This window comes from Rhinoraja longicauda, chromosome 38, assembly GCF_053455715.1.
Source record: "Rhinoraja longicauda isolate Sanriku21f chromosome 38, sRhiLon1.1, whole genome shotgun sequence".
Taxonomy (NCBI): Eukaryota; Metazoa; Chordata; class Chondrichthyes; order Rajiformes; family Arhynchobatidae; genus Rhinoraja; species Rhinoraja longicauda.
Window position 1 is genome coordinate 12,306,034 of NC_135990.1, and position 21,886 is coordinate 12,327,919.

The 21,886-nt window shown below is 49.3% G+C and overlaps 1 protein-coding gene across 1 annotated transcript in view; it reads right to left on the reverse strand.

Moving 5' to 3' along the window:
• The window catches only part of LOC144610936 (cytoplasmic polyadenylation element-binding protein 1-like), a 191,239-nt gene that overhangs the window by 53,182 nt on the left and 116,171 nt on the right, over positions 1-21,886 (reverse strand). The gene's annotated exons all lie outside the window — the stretch shown is intronic.

Below are 21,886 nucleotides of genomic sequence, written 5' to 3' on the forward strand. Positions count from 1 at the left end.
GGTAAACGAGAAGGTGAATTCAGAATGGAGGGATGTATGTATACTATGTATGTATGTATGAATGTATGCATACAATGTATGCATACAATGTATGCATGCAATGTATGTATACAATGCATGTATGTAGACAATGCATGTATGTATACAATGCATGTATGTATGTATGCATGTATGTGTGTATGCAATGTATGTATGTATACAATGTATGTATGTGTGTGTATGTATGTATACAATGTATGTATGTGTATGTATGTATGCATGTATACAATGTATGTATGTATACAATGTATGTATGTATGCATGTATACAATGTATGTATGTATACAATGTATGTATGTGTGTATACAATGTATGTATGTATACAATGTATGCATGTATGTATGTATGTGTGTATGTATACAATGTGTGTATGTATACAATGCATGTATGTATGCGTGTATGTGTGTATGTATGTATGCAATGTATGTATGTATACAATGTATGTATGCATGCATGCATGTATGTGTGTATATGTATGCAATGTATGTATGTATGTATGTATGTATGTATGTATGTATGTATGTATGTATGTATGTATGTATGTATGTATGTATGTATGTATGTATGTATGTATGTATGTATTTTGGAAACGGTGCAGAGGAGGTTTACCTGAATGATAATAGACAATAGACAATAGGTGCAGGAGGAGGCCATTCGGCCCTTCGAGCCAGCACCGCCATTCAATGTGATCATGGCTGATCATTCTCAATCAGTACCCCGTTCCTGCCTTCTCCCCATACCCCCTGACTCCGCTATCCTTAAGAGCTCTGTCTAGCTCTCTCTTGAATGCATTCAGAGAATTGGCCTCCACTGCCTTCTGAGGCAGAGAATTCCACAGATTTACAACTCTCTGACTGAAAAAGTTTTTCCTCATCTCCGTTCTATATAATATAATAATATTTTACAATACAAAAAGCTGGGGTAACTCAGCGGGACCTGAAACATCACCCATTCCTCCTTTCCAGAGATGCTGCCTGTCCCGCTGAGTTACTTTTTTGTCTTCCTACATATAATAGCAAAAGGAACTGCAGATGCTTGTTTATACCGAAGATAGATACTAAATGCTTGAGTAACTCATTGGGTCAAGCAGCATCCCTGGAGAATATGGATAGGCAGCGTTTTGGGTCAGAACCCTTCTTCAGACTGACCCTTCTTCAGACTCATCTAACAATCTTTACCAGCATGAATTAGAAGGCATTAGCTACCAGGAGATTGGACAGACTTGGTATGTTTTCGCTAGAATGCTGGAGGTTGTGGGGAGATCTGATAGAATTTCATAATATTATGAGAGGCATAGATAAGATAGACAGTAGACACAAAATGCTGGAGTAACTCAGCGGGTCAGGCAGCATCTCGGAAGAGAAGGAATGGGTGACGTTTTGGGTCGAGGCCCTCCTTCAGACTTAAGATAGACAGCCATGGGTTTCCTCTGGGTGCTCCGGTTCCCTTCCACATCCCAAAGACGCGTGGGTTTGGAGGTTAATTGGCCACTGTAAAATCGCACCCTCGTGTGCAAGGGTTGGATGTGATAGTGGGTTAACATAGAACTAGTGTGGATGGGCGATCAGTGTGGAATCGGTGGGCCGAAGGGACTTTTTCCGTGCTGCATCTTGAAAGTGAACCAAACTATACCTTTTCCCAGGGAAATATCAAAGACTAGAAGGGAAAGCTTTAAGATGGGAGGGGCAAAGTTTAAAGGAGATATGCGGGGCAAGTTTTTTTTTACACAGTGGACGATGGGTGCCTGGAGTGTGCTGCTAGGGGTGGTGGTGGAGTGGACAGCAGGGGGGAGTCTGGTATCAGGAATTTGGAGGAGACGTGGTAAAGATGGGAAGAGATAAAATAACGGGATGGTAGGTATTAGAAAGGGATGGGAATATCGGGCGGAACAGCTATGGGGGGGGGTGGGCAAAGATGATGATGAAGGGCAATGGAACGATGGAGGCAAATAGATTTTGGATTGGGAATGGAGATGGGGAAAATGGGAATGGAGATGGGGAATATGGGAATGGAGATGGGAAATATGGAGATGGGAAATATGGGAATGGAGATGGGGAATACGGGAATGGAGATGGGGAATATGGGAATGGAGATGGGAAATACGGGAATGGAAATGGAAAATATGGGAGTGGAGATGGGGAATATGGGAGTGGAGATGGGGAATATGGGAATGGAGATGGGGAATTATGGGAATGGAGATAGGAAGGGGGAGAAGGAAAGCAAGATGAGGAATATGGGGATAGAGGGGGATACGGTGGAGGGGGTGAGAAGGGGATATTTGGGGCGTGGAATGGGGGATATGGGGTGGGAGAGGGAGGGGATGGTGAGGGGATATTGTAATGTGGATATGGGCATGTTGATATGAGGAGAGGATATAGGGGATGGGGATTTCGAGTGGGAGAGGGAGGGTACGGAGAAGGGGGATATGGAGTGGGAGAGGGAGGGTATGGAGAAGGGGGATATGGGTATGTGGATGGGATATGGAGAGGGGGTATATGGGGAGGGGAAATGGGGATTTTACATAGAAACAGAAACCTAGAAAATAGGTGCAGGAGGAGGCCATTTGGCCCTTCGAGCCAGCACTGCCATTCATTGTGATCATGGCTGATCATCCACAATCAGTAACCCGTGAATACAAGCCCAGTCTTTCCAATCTTTCCTCGTATGACAGTCCCTCGTGAACCTACGCTGCACTGCCTCAATAGCAAGGATGTCCTTCCTCAAATTAGGAGACCAAAACTGCACACAATACTCCAGGTGCTGTCTCGCCAGGGCCCTGACCAACTGCAGTAGGACCTCCTTGCTCCTAAACTCAAATCCTCTCGCAATGAAGGCCAACATGCCATTAGCTCCCCCCCTCTCCGCTGGTGGAGGGCGGCGGCCCAGGCGTGAGAACAGCCGGCCCTTGTCCCGCCCCGCCGGGTGCCGGGGGGGCTCAAACGTGTGGAGTACTTGCGGCTGAGCAAACCCCCGCTCAACCGGAAGTACTCGTCGGACCCAGGCGCCGTAATCCTTCCCGGGAGCAGGTCCCACATAACATGAGCCGCATTTCCTCGACACCCCTCCGAGACGCAGGGAGGCGTGTCCTGTACGGTCTCCTCCTCCACACCCTGCACTTCCTCGCCCTGGTCCACCGTCCGGACACTAAGTGGCGGTCGGTGTTGCCTTCCGGTCACGAGGGGGCCCCATGGTGGGGGTCCCTCTACGCAGGGATTCTGCCCCTCTCCATCGGGGACCTGGGGTGGACGGTATTTCACCGAGGAGTCCCCTGCAACCTGTTCCTCGCGCGGTTCACCGACTCGCCAGCCGCCTGCCACTGTAGCGGGTTGGAAGAGTCTGTGTACCACGTGTACATGCAGTGTGTGAGTGTGTGTACCACGTGTACATGGAGTGTGTGAGTCTGTGTACCACGTGTACATGGAGTGTGTGTGTCTGTGTACCACGTGTACATGGAGTGTGTGAGTCTGTGTACCACGTGTATGTGGAGTGTGTGAGTGTGTGTACCACGTGTACATGGAGTGTGTGAGTCTGTGTACCACGTGTACATGGAGTGTGTGAGTGTGTGTACCACGTGTACATGGAGTGTGTGAGTCTGTGTACCACGTGTACATGGAGTGTGTGAGTGTGTGTACCAGGTGTATATGGAGTGTGTGAGTCTGTGTACCACGTGTACATGGAGTGTGTGAGTGTGTGTACCAGGTGTATATGGAGTGTGTGAGTCTGGGTATCACGTGTACATGGAGTGTGTGAGTCTGTGTACCACGTGTACATGGAGTGTGTGAGTCTGTGTACCACGTGTACATGGAGTGTGTGAGCTTGCAGCCCCTGTTCCAATATCTAAAGGGGCTGCTCCTTGCTTTTTGGCTGCACTTTCCACCCACCACCCTCATCTTTGGACACCCTGTGCGTAGGGGAGAGGGTGGGGGGGCTGAAGATGTCCTGGTTGAGTTGCTCCTGGGCCTGGCCAAGCTGGCCATCCGCGAGTCACGGCGCCAGGCGGAAGAGGGCTCTGCCCGAGCCGGCTGCCTGCCCCTTATCCGGGGTTACGTCCATGCCCGGGTGGTGTTGGAGATGGACTACACGCTGTCCACGGGCACCCTGGGGGATTTCCGGGACCGCTGGGCACCGCGGGGGGTTGGATGTATCCCGGATGGGGATTGTAATATAATTGTATAATAGTTTCAATTGGTATATTTGTTTGTACAGTATTCAGGTGGTGGGTTCTGTTTTGGTTTTATTGTATTGTATATATTATTTTAATATTTGAATAAATATTTTTTATTTAAAAAATAAAAAATAAAATTTAAAAAGCCATTTGCTTTCTTCACTGCCTGCTGTACCTGCATGTTTACTTTCAGTGACTGGTGTACAAGGACACCCAGGTCTCATTGCACCTCCCTTTTTCCTAATCTGACACCACTCCAAAGACGTACAGGTATGTAGGTTAATTGGCGGGTAAATGTAAAAATTGTCCCTAGTGGGTGTAGGATAGTGTTAATGTACGGGGATCGCTGGGCGGCACGGACTTGGAGGGCCGAAAAAGGCCTGTTTCCGGCTGTATATATATGATATGATGATATGATATGACTTTGTGATGGGATGTGGGAATAGGTTGGGATTTGGGGAGGGGGGTGATGATATGGGGGTGAGGGGTGTTGGAGATGTGGGGAGGGGGCTGGGGACTGGGGTTTGTGGAGGTGGGGGATAGGGAAAGGGGGGATGGGGGATACGGGGAGGGGAGATGGTAGATATGGGAAGGGAGAGTTGGGGGATATGTGGGATTTGAATGGGAAAATAAGGAATAAGCAGAAATGGGGAGAGGAATTAGGATTTTGGGCAAGGGGGATATCGGAAAGGGGAATTAAGAAGAACAGGAGAGGGCAATGAAGAATGGCTGACAGCAAATCAGTCTGAAGAAGGGCCTCAACCCGAAACGTCACCCATTCCTTCTCTCCAGAGATGCTGCCTGAGCTGCTGAATTACTCCAGCATTTTGTGTCTACCTTCCAGTTTATTTGCCCGGTGCCAGGGTAGGCGGATAACATTCAATGACAGGGAAACTCATGGTAGATTTAAAGTAGTTTAGTTTGGAGATACCCGCACGGAAGCAGGCCCTTTGGCCCATCGAGTCCACACCGACCATCGATTGCCCTTTCACACGCGTTCTATGTTATCCCACTTCTGCATCCGACACATCAGCTGCAATTTACAGCAGTCAATTAACCTACAAACCTGCACATCTTGTGGGAATGTGGGAGGAAACCGGAGCACCCGGAGAAAAACCCACACGGTCATAGGGAGAACGTGCAAACTCCGCACAGACAGCACCCGTAGTCAGGATCGAACCCGGGTCTCTGGCGCTGTTAGACAGCAACTCTACCGCTGCGCCACCTTGCACCTGCACGTACCTGCTAACAGTGCAAAATCACAAGAGGAAGTTCACAAGACCATAAGACGAGAATTAGGCCATTCAGCCCATCGAGTCTGCTCCTCTATTTGATCGTTGCTGATCTATTTTCCTCCTCAACTCCATTCTCCCGGTAACCTTTGACTCTCTTACTAATCAAGACAATCTCTCTCTGTCCACGCTGTTGATTGACAATGAGATGGATGGAACTACAGAGACTAATACTGTATCCTGCATTGTCAAATGTACCTCGTGATCCACCAAATAATAACTATGTTGGTTTCTTCCACAAGTAACAATAATTACATTGCAATAAATATCAATTATTACTTCTGTAACGTGTGGTGTTCCCCAGAATATGAAGTTATGCAAAGGAAAAGTTACTATTTAAGATATATATTAATCCAGTGGGACATGTGTTGTCTCAGTTTAGTTTAGGTTAGAGATACAGCGCGGAAACAGGCCCTTCGGCCCACCGAGTCCACGCCGACCAGCGATCCACCAACACTAACGCTATCCTACACACACTAGGGACAATTTACATTCGTACCCAGCCAATTTACCTACTAACCTGTACATATTTGGAGTGTGGGAGGAAGCCAAAGATCTCGGAGAAAACCCGCGCGGGTCATGGGGAGAACGTACAAACTCCGTACAAACAGCACCCATTAGGCTTGTACTCGCTGGAATTTAGAAGACTGAGGGGGGATCTTATAGAAACATATAAAATTCTTAAGGGGTTGGAGAGGCTAGATGCGGGAAGATTGTTCCCGATGTTGGGGGAGTCCAGAACCAGGGGTCACAGCTTAAGGATAAGGGGGAAGTCTTTTAGGACCGAGATGAGAAAACATTTCTTCACACAGAGAGTGGTGAGTCTGTGGAATTCTCTGCCACAGAAAGTAGTTGAGGCCAGTTCATTGGCTATATTTAAGAGGGAGTTAGATGTGGCCCTTGTGGCTAAAGGGATCAGGGGGTATGGAGAGAAGGCAGGTACAGGTTACTGAGCTGGATGATCAGCCATGATCATATTGAATGGCGGTGCGTACAGGCTCGAAGGGCCGAATGGCCTACTCCTGCACCTATGTTTCTATGTTTCTCTGTAGTCGGGATTGAACCCGTGTCTCTGGAGCTAAGAGCTCTGTAAGGCAGCAACTCTACCGCTGTGCCACCGTGCCGCCCTATCCTGTTAATGGAGAAGGCACATGTTTGCCCAGTTACTGCCCTCAGCCGCTGTTTTGTTTAGTTTAGTTTAGAATATCCATTAGTTTTTCCTTCCACAGATGCTACTTTGACCGGTTCCAACATTTCTGTTCAATCTGAAGGAGGGTTCCGATCTGAAACAGTGCCCATCCATTTCGAGGGATGATGGGGACCCAGGGAGTGGATGGAAGACTGGGATCTGGGGAGAGTAGATAGAAACATTGAAGCATAGAAAATAGATGCAGGAGTAGGCCATTCGGCCCTTCAAGCCAGCACCACCATTCAATGTAATCTTGGCTGATCATCCAGAATCAGTACCACTTTCCTGCTATCTCCCCATTTCCCTTGATTCCAATAGCCCTAAGAGCTAAATCTAACTCTCTCTTGAATACATCCAGTGAATTGGCCTCCACTGCCTTCTGTGGCAGAGAATTCCACAGATTCACAACTCTGAATCGGGGAACTCTGTGAATGGAGTTTGCACGCTCTCCTTGTGACCGTGTGGGTTTCCTCCGGGTGCTCCGGTTTCCTCCCACATCTCAAAGACGTGCAGGGTCTGTAGGTCAGATGGGAAGCCTTGGGATGGGGAGGAGAAATTGGGATGGGGAGGTATAATTTGGGGAGGGGGATGAGGAATAGTGGGGAGAATGGGAATGTTTGGGTGGATGGGGATATGCAGAGGGGATATGGAGGGAATGGTGAGAGGGAATGGGAATTTTTGGGGGGGAATATGGGGAGGACGTATGGGGATATACAGCGTGGAAGCAGGCCCTTCGGCCCACCGAGTCCATGCCGACCAGCAATCGCACTGTACACTAACACTATCCTACACACTAGGGACAATTTACAATTAACAGGAGCTAATTAACCTACATCCATTCCCTCTGCAGATGCTGCCTGGCCCACTGAGTTCTTCCAGCACTTCTGTTTTTGTTCCAGTTGTGGGCATCTGCTGTTCTATTTCTTTCCCGTTGCTGGAAGTCGCCCCTCCGTTCAGTCCACAGAGGCAACCTGATCTTCCAGTCGATCGTCGAATTCTCCTCCCCACCCTCAGCTGACTGTCCGACACTGCTTCAACAAATGCCCGCCTGAGTTCACAGGTTATAGGAGTAGAGTTAGGCCATTCGGCACATCGAGTCTACTCCGCCATTCAATCACGGCTGATCTTAGGGCGGCACGGTAGAGTTGCTGCCTTACAGCGAATGCAGCGCCGGAGACCCGGGTTCGATCCCGACTACGGGTGCTGTCTGTACGGAGTTTGTACGCTCTCCCCGTGACCTGCGTAGGTTTTCTCCTAGATCTTCGGTTTTTTCCCACACTCCAAAGATGTACAGGTACATAGGTTAATTGGCTTGGTAAACATTAAAAACATTGTCGCTAATGGGTAGAGGATAGTGTTAATGTGTGGGGATCATTGGTCAGCATGGATCCTGTGGGCCGAAAGGACCCATTTCCGGGCTCTATCTCTAATCTAAATCTCTGCCTCCTAATCCTATTTTCCTGCCTTCTCCCCATAACCCTTGACACCTGTTCTAATCAAGAATTTGACTTAAAAATATCGACTGACTTGGCCTCCACTCCCTCTGTGGCAACAAGGTCCACAGATTAACTACCTTCTGACTAAAGAAGTCCCTCCTCACATCCTTTCTAAAAGAGCGCCCTTTAATTCTGAGGCTGTGACCTCTGGTCCTAGACTCTCCCACCAATGGAAACATCCTCTCCACATCCACTCTATCAATGTCTTTCATTATTCTGTAAGTTTCAAAGAGGTCCCCCCTCAACCTTCTAAACTCCAGCGAGTACAGGCCCAGTGCTGTCAAACCCTCATCATATGCTAAAGTTCAAGTAACAATCAGTCGTTCAACTCCCATTAACTTTAAAAAATACTTTAAAATAATGGTCCATTAGAAGATTATTTGTTGCTAACTAATGAACTGCATTCACACAAGAATGAATGAGTTCCTTCCTCAGCAAAAATACAGCTGGATGAACTCAGCGGGTCGGTCAGCATCTTTGCAGAACATGGACAGGTGACGTTTCGGGTCCACATACCTCTTCAGACTTTAAAATAACTGGTTGGAAACTACTTTATCTAGATGGGTGGCAGAATGGTGCAGCGGGTAGAGCTGCTGCCTCACAGCGCTGGAGACCCGAGTTCGATCCTGACCTCTGGTGCTGTCTGTAAGGAGTTTGCACGTTCTCTTTGTGACCGTATGGGTTTTCTCCGGGTTCTCCGGTTCCTTCCCACATCGAAAAGACGTGCAGGTTTGTAGGTTAATTGGCCCTCTGTAAAATTGCCTCGAATGTGCAGGGAGTGGTTGAGAGAGTGAGATAACATAGAACTAGTGTGAACGGGTGATCGATGGTCAGCATGGATTTAATGGGCCGAAGGGCTGTATCTTAATACAGGTTCAAATCTTACCTCTCTGACAGGCACCAGATCATCTCCATTAACAACTGTAAATCCCCCACCGCTCCCCTCCCCCAAGGTGTCCCCCAAGGCTCAGTCCTTGGCCCCCTCCTCTTCATCCTCTACCTGTTCCCCCTTGGTCAATTAATCCGCCATCATGGTCTCAACTTCCACTGCTTCGCCGATGATATCCAGCTCCTCATCTCCACCAAGTCAATCTCCACCACCACACACTCTACACTGACAAACTGCATCACTGAAATAAAATCTTGGCTTCAATCAAATTTCCTCAAACTCAACTGCAACAAATCTGAAATCATCATCATTGGTCCAAAAATGCTCACCAAATCCACCCAAAACTTCATCCTCAATATTGATGGTCTCCCAGTATCCACCTCACCTCACATCCGGAATCTTGGAATCATCTTTGATCAAACCCTCTCCTTCGACAAACACATCAAACACATCACAAAGACAGCCTTCTTCCACCTCAAAAACATTGCCCGTCTCCGTCCATCCCCCTCCTCCACAGCTGTAGAAACCCTCATCCACGCCTTCATCACCTCCCGTCTGGACTACTGCAACAGCCTCCTCTATGGCGCACCCTAAAAAATCATCAGTAAACTTCAATACATTTAAAACTCCGCTGCCCGTCTACTCACCCACACCCCGATCCGTGACCATATCACCCCCGTCCTTTACAAACTCCACTGGCTCCCCATCCCCCAGAGAATCCAGTACAAAATCCTCCTCATGACCTACAAAGCCCTCCATAACCTGGCCCCATCCTACCTGACTGACCTCCTCCACAGGCACACTCCCACCTGCTCTGCTGCTGCCAATCTCCTATCCCCCCCCATCCGGACCAAACTCAGATCCTGGGGGGACAGGGCTTTCTCCATCGCTGCTCCCACCCTATGGAACTCACTACCCCAAACCGTCAGAGACTCCTCCTCACTCACCACATTCAAAACATCACTGAAGTCTCACCTGTTCAGTACTGCCTTCAACCACTGAAGGTCACCTCACCCTCTGTCTCCTTTCTCTGTTCGTTTACTTATTTATCTATTCACTTCTCTATGTTCTATAAATCCCTGTAAAGCGTCTTTGAGTGTTTGAAAAACGCTACATAAATGTAATGCATTATTATTATTATTATTATTAATTGCTGGAATGGCGGGACTGTCATATGACTGGAGCGGCTAGGCTTGTATACACTGGAATTTAGAAGGATGAGAGGGGATCTTATCAAAACATATAAAGATTATTAAGGGGTTGGACACGTTAGAGGCAGGAAACATGTTCCCAATGTTGGGGGAGTCCAGAACCAGGGGCCACAGTTTAAGAATAAGGGGTAGGCCATTTAGAACGGAGATGTCGAAAAACTTTTTCAGTCAGAGAGTTGTGAATCTGTGGAATTCTCTGCCTCAGAAGGTAGCGGAGGCCAATTCTCTGAATGTATTCAAGAGAGAGCTGGATTGAGCTCTTAATGATAGCGGAGTCAGGGGGTATGGGGAGAAGGCAGGAACAGGGTACTGATTGAGAATGATCAGCCATGATCACATTGAATGGTGGTGCTGGCTCGAAGGGCCGAATGGCCTCCTCCTGCACCTATTGTCTGTTGTCTATTGTCTATTCCATGCTGGATGACTGTATGTTTCTTTTTTTTTTCCTAATCAGATGTGCAGCACTTTGGTCAACGTGGGTTGTTTTTAAATGTGCTGTACAAATAAAATTGACTTGACTTGACTTGACTTGGATGGTGAAGGAAGTGGGAATGGGCCATGGAGATGTGGATGTGGAGTCAGCTGATGGACGTGGAGATGCTAGCAGGGTAAACCCGGTCGGCATGAAGAGGGACTCGGGTGGTTATGGTGGGATGGGGGGGATTGGTTCTGGTGGTGGTAGGGGAGGGGGGGGGGGGGGGTCACGGAGACGTGTGGCGCCAGCACTCACCATGATGTTGTCGATGAGCTTCGCCATGTGCCTGATGATGTCGCTGTGCTGGGCCGGCTGCATCTGCAGCAGCTTCTTGATGACCACCACCGACTCGGCAGTGGAGGCCAATTCTCTGAATGCATTCAAGAGAGAGCTAGATAGAGCTCTTAAGGATAGCGGAGTCAGGGGGCATGGGGAGAAGGCAGGAACGGGGTACTGATTGTGAATGATCAGCCATGATCACATTGAATGGTGGTGCTGGCTCGAAGGGCCGAATGGCCTCCTCCTGCACCTATTGTCTATTGTCTGTTGTCTATTGTCTATCTTTCAACCAATTTTAACAACAGTGGGCAATGAAGCGTCTCGATTGAAGGACCCGTCATAAGAACTGAAGAACTCAGAAGACAATTGTGTTTTAAGTTGCAGAGAGTGGGAGGATAAGTCTCTGACAGGAGAAGGCTCTATTGCCCACAAAACAATAACTTTACAAATTTACTATTGGAACAAAATAATAAAAAGATGAATTGAAACATCACCAACTGAAAGAAAGTCAGAGTCATACTGCGTGGAAACAGGTCCTTCGGCCCAACTTGCCCACACTGACCAACAAGTCCCATCTACACTCGCCCCACCTGCCCATGTTTAGCCCATATCCCTCCAAACCCGTCCTATCCAAGTATCTGTCTAAATGCTTCTTAAATATTGCGATAGTCCCTGCCTCAACTACCTCCTCCAGCAGCTCGTTCCACACACCGACCAACCTTTGTGTAAAAAAAGTTACCCTCAGATTCCTATTAAATCTTCCCCCCCCCCACCTTAAACCTATGTCCTCTGTTTCTCGATTGCCCAAATCTGGGCAAGAGACTGTGCGTCTACCCAATCTATTCCTCTCATGATTACCTCTATAAGATCACCACTCATCCTCCTACACTCCAAGGAATAGAGTCCTAGCCTGCTTAACATCTCCCGATAGCTCAAATCATGGAGTCTTGGCAACATCCTGGTAAATCTTTGCACAATTTCCAGCTTGACAACATCTTTCCTACACTAATGGTCTTGGGTGCATTAGTGAAAGAAACAGGTTTACCCAAAATTGTTTTAAGTTCCGAGTATTGTCACCTGAGAGTGGGTTGATGGCGAAAAGAATCAAAGGGCAATTAATAGGCACGAGAATAAATTGCAGGGTTTAGGGTTAAGGAACTAAGAGAAGGGGGAGAGGACCAGTGGGGTTTATCCCTTGGCAGCTGGCACAGATCTGATGGGCTGATTGGCCTCTTATAAACCAAATACGATAATCGATAGGTAGGATATTGGTTTAAGTTTTAGTTTAGTTTAGAGATTCAGCCCACCGAGTCCACGCCATTGGTGTAACACTTCACAAAATGCTGGAGTAACTCAGCAGGTCAGGCAGCATCTCAGGAGAGAAGGAATGGGTGACGTTTCGGGTCAAGACCCTTCTTCAGACTGATGTCAGGGGGGCGGGACAAAGGAAGGATATAGGTGGAGACAAGAAGAGAACTGGGAAGGGGGAGGGGAAGAGAGGGACAGAGGAACTATCTAAAGTTGGAGAAGTCAATGTTCATACTGCTGGGCTGCAAGCTGCCCAAGCGAAATATGAGGTGCTGTTCCTCCAATTTCCGGTGGGCCTCACTATGGCACTGGAGGAGGCCCATGACAGAAAGGTCAGACTGGGAGTGGGAGGGGGTGTTGAAGTGCTCAGCCACTGGGAGATCAGGTTGGTTAAGGCGGACTGAGCGAAGGTGTTGAGCGAAACGATCGCCGAGCCTGTGTTTGGTTTCGCCGATGTAAAGAAGTCGACATCTAGAGCAGCGGATACAATAGATGAGGTTGGAGGAGGTGCAGGTGAACCTCTGTCTCACCTGGAAAGACTGTTTGGGTCCTTGGTTGGAGTTGAGGGGGGAGGTAAAGGGACAGGTGTTGCATTTGTGTAACACTGGTATTCGAGTTCTATGTCCTGAACACTAGGGGCAATTTTCAGAAACCAATTAACCTACAAACCTGCACGTCTTTGGAGTGTGGGAGCAAACCGGAGTACCCAAACGGTCACAGGGAGAACATGCAAACTCCACACAGATAGCACTCGTAGTCAGGATCGTTCCCAGGTCTCTGGCGCCGCGAGGCAGCAACTCTACCGCTGCGCCACCGTGCCACTGAACTGTACCTCAACGACTAACATAGATAACATTGCAATTATGGCAATGCAGCTTCTGAGAGCTTCATTGGTGCAAGTTGACAAATGTGTTTCCAAAATCTCAACACTTCAGAAATGCTTAAACAGTTGAGAAGTTATATTGGCATGTCCCGCAGTGAGGGGGGGAAGGAATATCTCACTGAGGTAACAGCATGTTGTCTTTTGGTGTAAGAGGGATAACGCGTCCCAAAATGGTGAATAATCTTCAGAAGAAACATTGCTGAGATACAGCATGGAAACAAACAAATCCAATCCAAACATCATGGATGGTGAATGTGTGGAATTCACCCGCCACAGACGGCTGTGGAGGCCAAGTCATTGGGTATTGTTCTTGATTAGTACGGGTGTCAGGGGTTATGTGGAGAAGACAGGAGAATGGGGTTAGGAGGGAGAGATAGATCAATCATGATTGAATGACGGAGTAGACTTGATGGGCCAAATGGTTCTGCTCCTATGGTTTGTCCCGTACGGGACCGCACTTGTCCCGTATTAGGCCCGGGGGGGCGCTGTAGGCCCGGACACTGTATGCCTGGACACTGTAGGCCCGGACACTGTAGGCCCGGACACTGTAGGCCCGGACACTGTAGGTCTGGACAGTGTAGGCCCGGACACTGTAGGCCCGGACACTGTATGCCCGGACACTGTAGGTCTGGACAGTGTAGGCCCGGACACTGTAGGCCCGGACACTGTGTGCCTGGACACTGTAGGTTTGGACAGTGTAGGCCCGGACACTGTAGGCCCGGACACGGTAGGCCCGGACTGTGTAGGCCCAGACACTGTAGGCCCGGACACTGTATGCCCGGACTCTGTAGGCCCGGACACTGTATGCACGGACACTGTAGGTCTGGACAGTGTAGGCCCGGACACTGTAGCCCAGGGGCCGCTGTAGTCCCGGACAGTGTAGGCCCGGGCGCCGCCTAATGGAGGTTGCGTAGCAACCGGCCTCCTGGCCCGGGCGGCTGCCATTGGTGGAGCGGGAGCACATGGCCATTGTCCGGGTGAGGTCACATGGGTCGCGAGGCGGTGACGTCACCTTGTCCCTTATCTGGAAGTGAGATAGTTGGCAACCCTACTTCCAACTAAGAGCTATTGGAACACTGTGTCTTACAGGTTCCCCTCCAATCTACGCACCATCTTGGTTGGGAAATGTACCACCATTCCTTCGTGTTAACTGGACTAATTCCCTACTGAATATCTTCACTGCAATGACTGCATTGTTGAGCCAAGTAGGAGGTTTCTCAAGGGCAACAAGGGATTGGCAATAAATGTCGACCTTTCAAAGTCGCCCACGTTCCTGAAAAGTGAATTAAACACATTTTTTTCTTCAGCAATCTACGCAAGTATCAGTCTCACAAGGAAATTCGGCCTCTTTTTTTCTACCGGAGAAGAAAAGGTGGCGCGGCGGTAGAGTTGCTGCCTCACAGCGCCAGAGACCCGGGTTCGATCCTGACTACGGGTGCTGCCTGTACGGAGTTTGTACGTTCTCCCCGTGACCTGCGTGGGGTTTCTCCGGGCTCTCCGGTTTCCTCCCACACTCCAAAGGCGTACAGGTTTGGCTTCAGTAAAATTGTAACGTGTCACCAGTGAGAAAGTGGGATAACGTGGCACTAGTGTGAATGAGTGATCGATGTTCAGAGTGGACTTGACGGCCTGTTTCTGTGCTGTATCTCTGAACTGAACTGAGATGAAAGGTTGTGAATATGAACCAATCACACTGGGTTGGACGGCAGTGGTGTCAGACCAATCGTGGTTGTTGGAAGGCGGGGAGAACATCGACCAGAACCATTCAGGCCCATCTTGGGATGGGGTCTACCAAGGGATTGGATGCAGTGCGAACTGGAGATTGCCATATCTGATCAATCAGATTTTGCTGACTGCTGTAGTTGTTTTTGCGTGTGGACCAAGCAGGAATGTGCAAAGTGAACCGTTTGAAAATCAGTGTGTTTACTTTAGCATTTTCCTCCACCCCAATACAAGTTCCAACAAACAAATCAGATCTTAGAAGCCTATTCACATACAAAGCCCTAAACGGGCTTGCCCGCCCCATATCAAAAATCTTCTAACCCACCACTCTATCTCCAGGTCCCTCAGGTCGGCCGACTTGGGGCTACTGACTATCCCGCGGTCTAGGCTTAAGCTCAGGGGTGACCGCGCTTTTGCGGTTGCAGCTCCTAGACTGTGGAACAGCATCCCTCTCCCCATCAGAACTGCCCCCTCCATCGACTCCTTTAAGTCCAGGCTCAAAACCTATTTCTACTCCCTAGCGTTTGAGGCCCTCTGAGGGGGCGCTGTGAACTGTTTATGTATGTGCTGTTATGTTTGTGTGCCATTGTATGTTCGTTCTTAGTACCTGAACTGATGTACAGCACTTTGGTCAACGTGGGTTGTTTTTAAATGTGCTATACAAATAAAGTTGACTTGACTTGTGTCCCAAACAGTTTCATATTCTGAGTGGATCCCTTAGATAAAACCACAAAGGCAGCAGAAGGCATGATGTGAGTAAATATGTGTGAAGGGACTGCAGATGCTGGCTTATAATGTCATAAGTGTTTGGAGTAGAATGAGGCCATTCGGCCCATCAAGTCTACTCCGCCATTCAATCACGGCTGATCTATCTCTCCCTCCTAACCCCATTCTCCTGCCTTCTCCCCATAACCTCTGACACCCGTACTAATCAACAATCTATCTATCCCCACCTTAAAAATATCCACTGACTTGGCCTCCACAGCCTTCTGTGGCAAAGAATTCCACAGATTCACCGCCCTCTGACTAAAGAAAATTTTCCTCATCTCCGTCCAAAAAGAACGTCCTTTAATTCTGAGGCTGTGCCCTCTGGTCCTAGACTCTCCCACTAGTGGAAACATCCTCTCCACATCCACTCTATCCTTTCACTATGCTGTACGTTTCAATGAGGTCCCCCCTCATTCTTCTAAACCCCAGCGAGTACAGGCCCAGTGCCGACAAACACTCATCTTAGGTTTAGATTTTTAGATTTAGATTAGAGATACAGCGCAGAAACAGGCCCTTCGGCCCACCGCGTCCGCGCCGCCCAGCGATCCCCGCACATTAACACTATCCTACACCCACTAGGGACAATTTCCTTTGCCCAGCCAATTAACCTACGTCTTTGGAGTGTGGGTGGAAACCGAAGATCTCGGAGAAAACCCACGCAGGTCACGGGGAGAACGTACAAACTCCGTACAGTACAGCACCCGTAGTCAGGATCGAACCTGAGTCTCCGGCGCTGCATTCGCTGTAAGGCAGCAACTCTACCGCTGCGCCACCGTGCCGCCCATTCATTCCTGGAGTACTTAACACCGAAGATGGACACAGAGTGCTGGAGTAACTCAGCGGGTCAGGCAGCATCTCTGGAGAAAAGGTGTAGATGACGTTTTGGGTTGAGAGCCTTCTTCAGACTGGGAGTCAGTGGAAACGCGAGGTATGAAACGGTACAGAACAAATCACAGCCATCACCAAGCACTCAACAAAGGTGGAGCCCACAATGGTTCATTGTTGGCTGTGGAGGATATTATAATGAAGGGATGAAACTAGCAGGGCGACTAGGGTGAGGGAGGGATGGAGAGAGAGAGAGAGAGAGAGAGGGAATGCAAGAGTTACTTGTTGGGTTGTAAGCTTCCCAAGTGAAATATGAGGTGCAGTTCCTCCAATTTGTGTGTGGCTTCATTCTGTCGTTTCGGGTTGGAACCCTTCTTCAGTAGATACCCTGCATGTCACTCCAGAACAACTGCTGTTGTCCTTGCAGGGACTGAAGTGTCAGTGTTCTCTTCTCCAATAGAGTCATACAGCACAGAAACTGACCCTTCGGCCCGACTTGCCCATGCCAGCCAAGGTGCCCCATCTACACTAGTCCCACCTGCCCATGTCTGGCCCATATCCCTCTAAATCCAATTCACTGGATGAATTTGAAAGAGAGTTAGACAGAGCTCTGGGGGCTAGCGGAATCAAGGGATATGGGGAGAAGGCAGGCACGGGTTACTGATTGTGGATGATCAGCCATGATCACAATGAATGGCGGTGCTGGCTCGAAAGGCCAAATGGCCTCCTCCTGCACCTATTTTCTGTGTTTCTATGTAAATGTTGTTATAGTACCAGCCTCAACTACCTCCTCTGACAGCTCATTCCCATATGTTTCTTAAGCGTTGTGATAATCCCTGCCTCAACTACCTCTTCTGACAGCTTGTTCCATACACCCACCATCCTCTGAGTGCAAATGTTGCCCCTTAGGTTCTTATTAAATCTTTCCCTCCTCATGAACCTATGTCCTTGATTCCCCTACCCTAGGGAAAAGACTGCATCCTCCCTTTCCCCTCATAGTTTTACACACCTCTGTAAGATCACCTCTGTAAGATCACCTTGCCCTGCAAGGAATGAAGTCCAAGCCTCTCCTGATTGCTCGGGTCCTGGAGTCCTGGCAACATCCTCGTTTGGATAATTTCTTTTTAGAGACACAGCATGGAAACAGGCCCTTCGGCCTACCAAGTCAAGTCAAGTCAAGTTTATTTGTCACGTACACATACACGATGTGCAGTGAAATGAAAGTGGCAATGCCTGCGGATTGTGCACAAAAAAGAATTACAGTTACAGCATATAAATAAAGTTAATAAGTTACTATAGTGTAGACAAAAATTTAGTCTCTGGAGTTATAAAAGTTGACAGTCCTGATGGCCTGTGGGAAGAAACTCCGTCTCATCCTCTCCGTTTTCACAGCGTGGCAGCGGAGGCGTTTACGTGATCGTAGCATCTGGAACAGTCCGTTGCTGGGGTGGCAGGGGTCCCCCATAATCTTGCTTGCTCTGGATCTGCACCTCCTGATGTATAGGTCCTGCAGGGGGACGAGTGTAGTTCCCATGGTGCGTTCTGCCGAACGCACTACTCTCTGCAGGGCCATCCTGTCCTGGGCAGAGCTGTTCCCAAACCAGACTGTAATGTTGCCGGACAGGATGCTCTCTACAGCCCAGAGTAGAAGCATTGAAGGATCCTCAGCGACACTCTGAATTTCCTCAGTTGTCTAAGGTGGTAAAGGCGCTGCTTTGCCTTACCCACCAGTGCGGCAATGTGCGTTGCCCATGTCAGATCCTCTGTGATGCGGACTCCCAAGTATTTAAAACTGCTCACCCTATCCACAATAGACCCATTTATCTCCAGTGGCGTGTACGTCCTTGGATGTTGAGCCCTTCTGAAGTCCACAATCAGCTCCTTCGTTTTAGTGACATTCAAGAGGAGGCTATTGTCCTGACACCAGAGTGCCAGATCAGCCACCTCCTCCCGGTAGGCCTTCTCATCGTTGTTGGAGATCCGGCCCACCACCACAGTGTCATCAGCAAACTTGATGATGGAGTTTGAGCTGAACCTGGCCCTACAGTCACGTGTGTACAGGGAGTACAGTAGGGGGCTAAGGACGCAACCCTGGGGGGATCCTATGTTCAGGGTGAGGGAGCTAGATGTGTGTTCCCCCATCCTGACCACTTGGGGCCTGGCAGTGAGAAAGTCCAGGACCCAGGCACACAGAGGGGTGCTAAGCCCCAGTTCCATCAGCTTCTCAACCAGTCTGCTGGGGACTATTGCGTTGAATGCTGAACTAAAGTCAATGAACAGCATCCTCACATAACCCCCCTGGCTGTCCAGATGAGAGAGAGCGGTGTGCAGAACCTGGGAGACCGCATCATCCGTGGACCTGTTCGGACGGTATGCGAACTGTAGTGGGTCCATGTTGCGAGGAAGGAGGGCACAGATGTGCTTCTTGATTAGCCTCTCGAAGCATTCCGCGCCGCCCAGCGATCCCCGCACACTATCCGACACACACTTGGGACAATTTACATCTACACCAAGCCAATTAACCTACAAACCTCTACGTCTTCGGAGTGTGGCAGGAAACTGAAGACCCCGGAGAAAATCCACGCAGGTCACGGGGAGAACGTACAAACTCCGTGCAGACGGCGCCCGTAGTCGGGATGGAACCCGGGTCCCTGGCGCTGTAAGACAGCAACTCTACCGCTGCACCACCGTACTGCCCAGGTAGTAATTAAGTAGTAAAATATGAGAAATTGTGTCAAATAGAGATTTTAAAAATCCATAAAGCAAATAAAAATCCTGCTTTGAAATCTCACAACGCCCTACATTAATATCTAAATGACTACAGCTCTCTTCTGCATTATTGCACAGATCAGCTTCTGACAGGGAGGACTATATTTAGGCTCGTTTCCAAGTTGTCAGCTGTTTTTTTCCTTCGGTTGGTAAGTTGTGGCTGGGTTAGTAGTTTGGACAGACCATATTTATATCAGCCTGCCAGACAGCACGAGACAGCTCAAAAGGTGCCCTCACCACTGAAGACCCATATTTTATTTGAAGCTGGGAAGATTACCGTCTGAAGAAGGGTCTCGACCCGTAACGTCACCCATTCCTTCTCTCCAGAGATGCTGCCTGATCCGCTGAGTTACTCCAGCAATTAGTGTCTACATAAGATTACCGTGACCCAGAGTTAAAACAAATCTCATCCTACTCTCTGGGTGAGGTGCAATGTATTTTGTTATTCATCCTCTGGATGTGTGTGTGTGTGTGTGTGTGTGTGTGTGTGTGTGTGTGTGTGTGTGTGTGTGTGTGTGTGTGTGTGTGTGTGTGTGTGTGTGTGTGTGTGTGTGTGTGTGTGTGTGTGTGTGTGTGTGTGTGTGTGTGTGTGTGTGTGTGTGTGTGTAGAGGGGGGGCTGTGTGTAGGGGTGTGTGTAGGGGGAGCCGTGTGTGTGCGTAGGGTGTGTGTGTGTGTGTGGGGGGGGTGTGTGTGGGGGGGTGTGTGTGAGTGTGTGTGAGGAGGGGGGGCTGTGTGTAGGGGTGTGTGTGTGTGTGTGGAGGGGGAGCTGTGTGTGTGTGTGTGTGGAGGGGTGTGTGTGTGCGTGTGTGTGTGCATGTGTATGTGTGTGCGTGTGTGCGTGTGTGTGTGCGTGTGTGTGTGTGTGTGTGTGTTGTGTAGTGGGGGCTGTGTGTGTGGGTGTGTGTGTGTATGTGTGTAGGTGCTGTGTGTCTGTGTGTGCGTGTGCGTGTGTGCGTGTGTGCGTGCGTGTGTGCGTGCGTATGTGCGTGCGTGCGTGCGTGTGTGCGTGTGTGTGTGCGTGTGTGTGTTGTGTAGTGGGGGCTGTGTGTGTGGGTGTGTGTGTGTATGTGTGTAGGTGCTGTGTGTCTGTGTGTGCGTGTGCGTGTGTGCGTGTGTGCGTGCGTGTGTGCGTGCGTATGTGCGTGCGTGCGTGCGTGTGTGCGTGTGTGTGTGCGTGTGTGTGTTGTGTAGTGGGGGCTGTGTGTGTGGGTGTGTGTGTGTATGTGTGTAGGTGCTGTGTGTCTGTGTGTGCGTGTGTGCGTGTGTGCGTGCGTGTGTGCGTGCGTATGTGCGTGCGTGCGTGCGTGTGTGTGTGTGTGTCTGCAAGATTGTGATTTATTATAATGCCTTGCCAACCTGGATGAAGACCCAACCTGGATCTTTGCAAAGATTGAGCAGAAAATAATGGAAACACTCACAGGGTCAGGCAGCATCTGTGGAAGGAGAAACAGTTACCGTTTCAGGTTAGAAACCCTTCGTCAGACCTCATCCTGAAACAGTTAACGTTTCTGGTCTTAGTTTTGAGATACAGCGTGTTTTGAGAAACATGCCCTTTGACCCACTGAGTCCGCGCCGACCAGCGATCCCCGCACACTAACACTATCCTACACACACTAGGAACAATTTACAATTTTACTGAACCAATTAACCTACAAACCTGTACGTGTTTGGAGTGTGGGGGGAAACCGGAGCACCCGGAGAAAACCCACGCAGGTCACGGGGAGAACGTACAAACTCCGTACAGACAGCACCCATAGTCAGGATCGAACCTGTGTCTCTGGAGCTGTGAGGCAGCAACTCTACCGCTGCGCCACTGAACCGCTCGGAGATAGCGGAGTCAAGGGATATGGGGAGAAGGCAGGAACGGGTTACTGATTGCGGATGATCAGCCATGATCACAATGAATGGCAGTGCTGGCGCGAAGGGCTAAATGGCCTCCTCCTGCACCTATTGTCTATTGTCTAATCTGCAACATTACCTCTGCTTATCTTTTCACAGATGCTGCCTGACCTGCTGAACATTTTTAGTTTTGGTTGCTGTTTTCCAACATCTGCCAGTTTTTATTTCCCCACTTTCGTCAAATGCCGATCGTGGTGCTGCAGGTCAGGCATCACCTGCAGGTCAGGCATCACCTGCAGGTCAGGCATCACCTGCAGGTCAGGCATCACCTGCAGGTCAGGCATCACCTGCAGGTCAGGCATCACCTGCAGGTCAGGCATCACCTGCAGGTCAGGCATCACCTGCAGGTCAGGCATCACCTGCAGGTCAGGCATCACCTGCAGGTCAGGCATCACCTGCAGGTCAGGCATCACCTGCAGGTCAGGCATCACCTGCAGGTCAGGCATCACCTGCAGGTCAGGCATCACCTGCAGGTCAGGCATCACCTGCAGGTCAGGCAACGTCAGGTAGTGTAGGAAAATAACTGCAGATGCTGGTACAAATCGAAGGTATCACAAAATGCTGGAGTAACTCAGCAGGTCAGGCAGCATCTCAGGAGAGAAGGAATGGGTGATGTCTGAAGAAGGGTCTCGACCTGAAACGTCACCCATTCCTTCTCTCCTGAGATGCTGCCTGA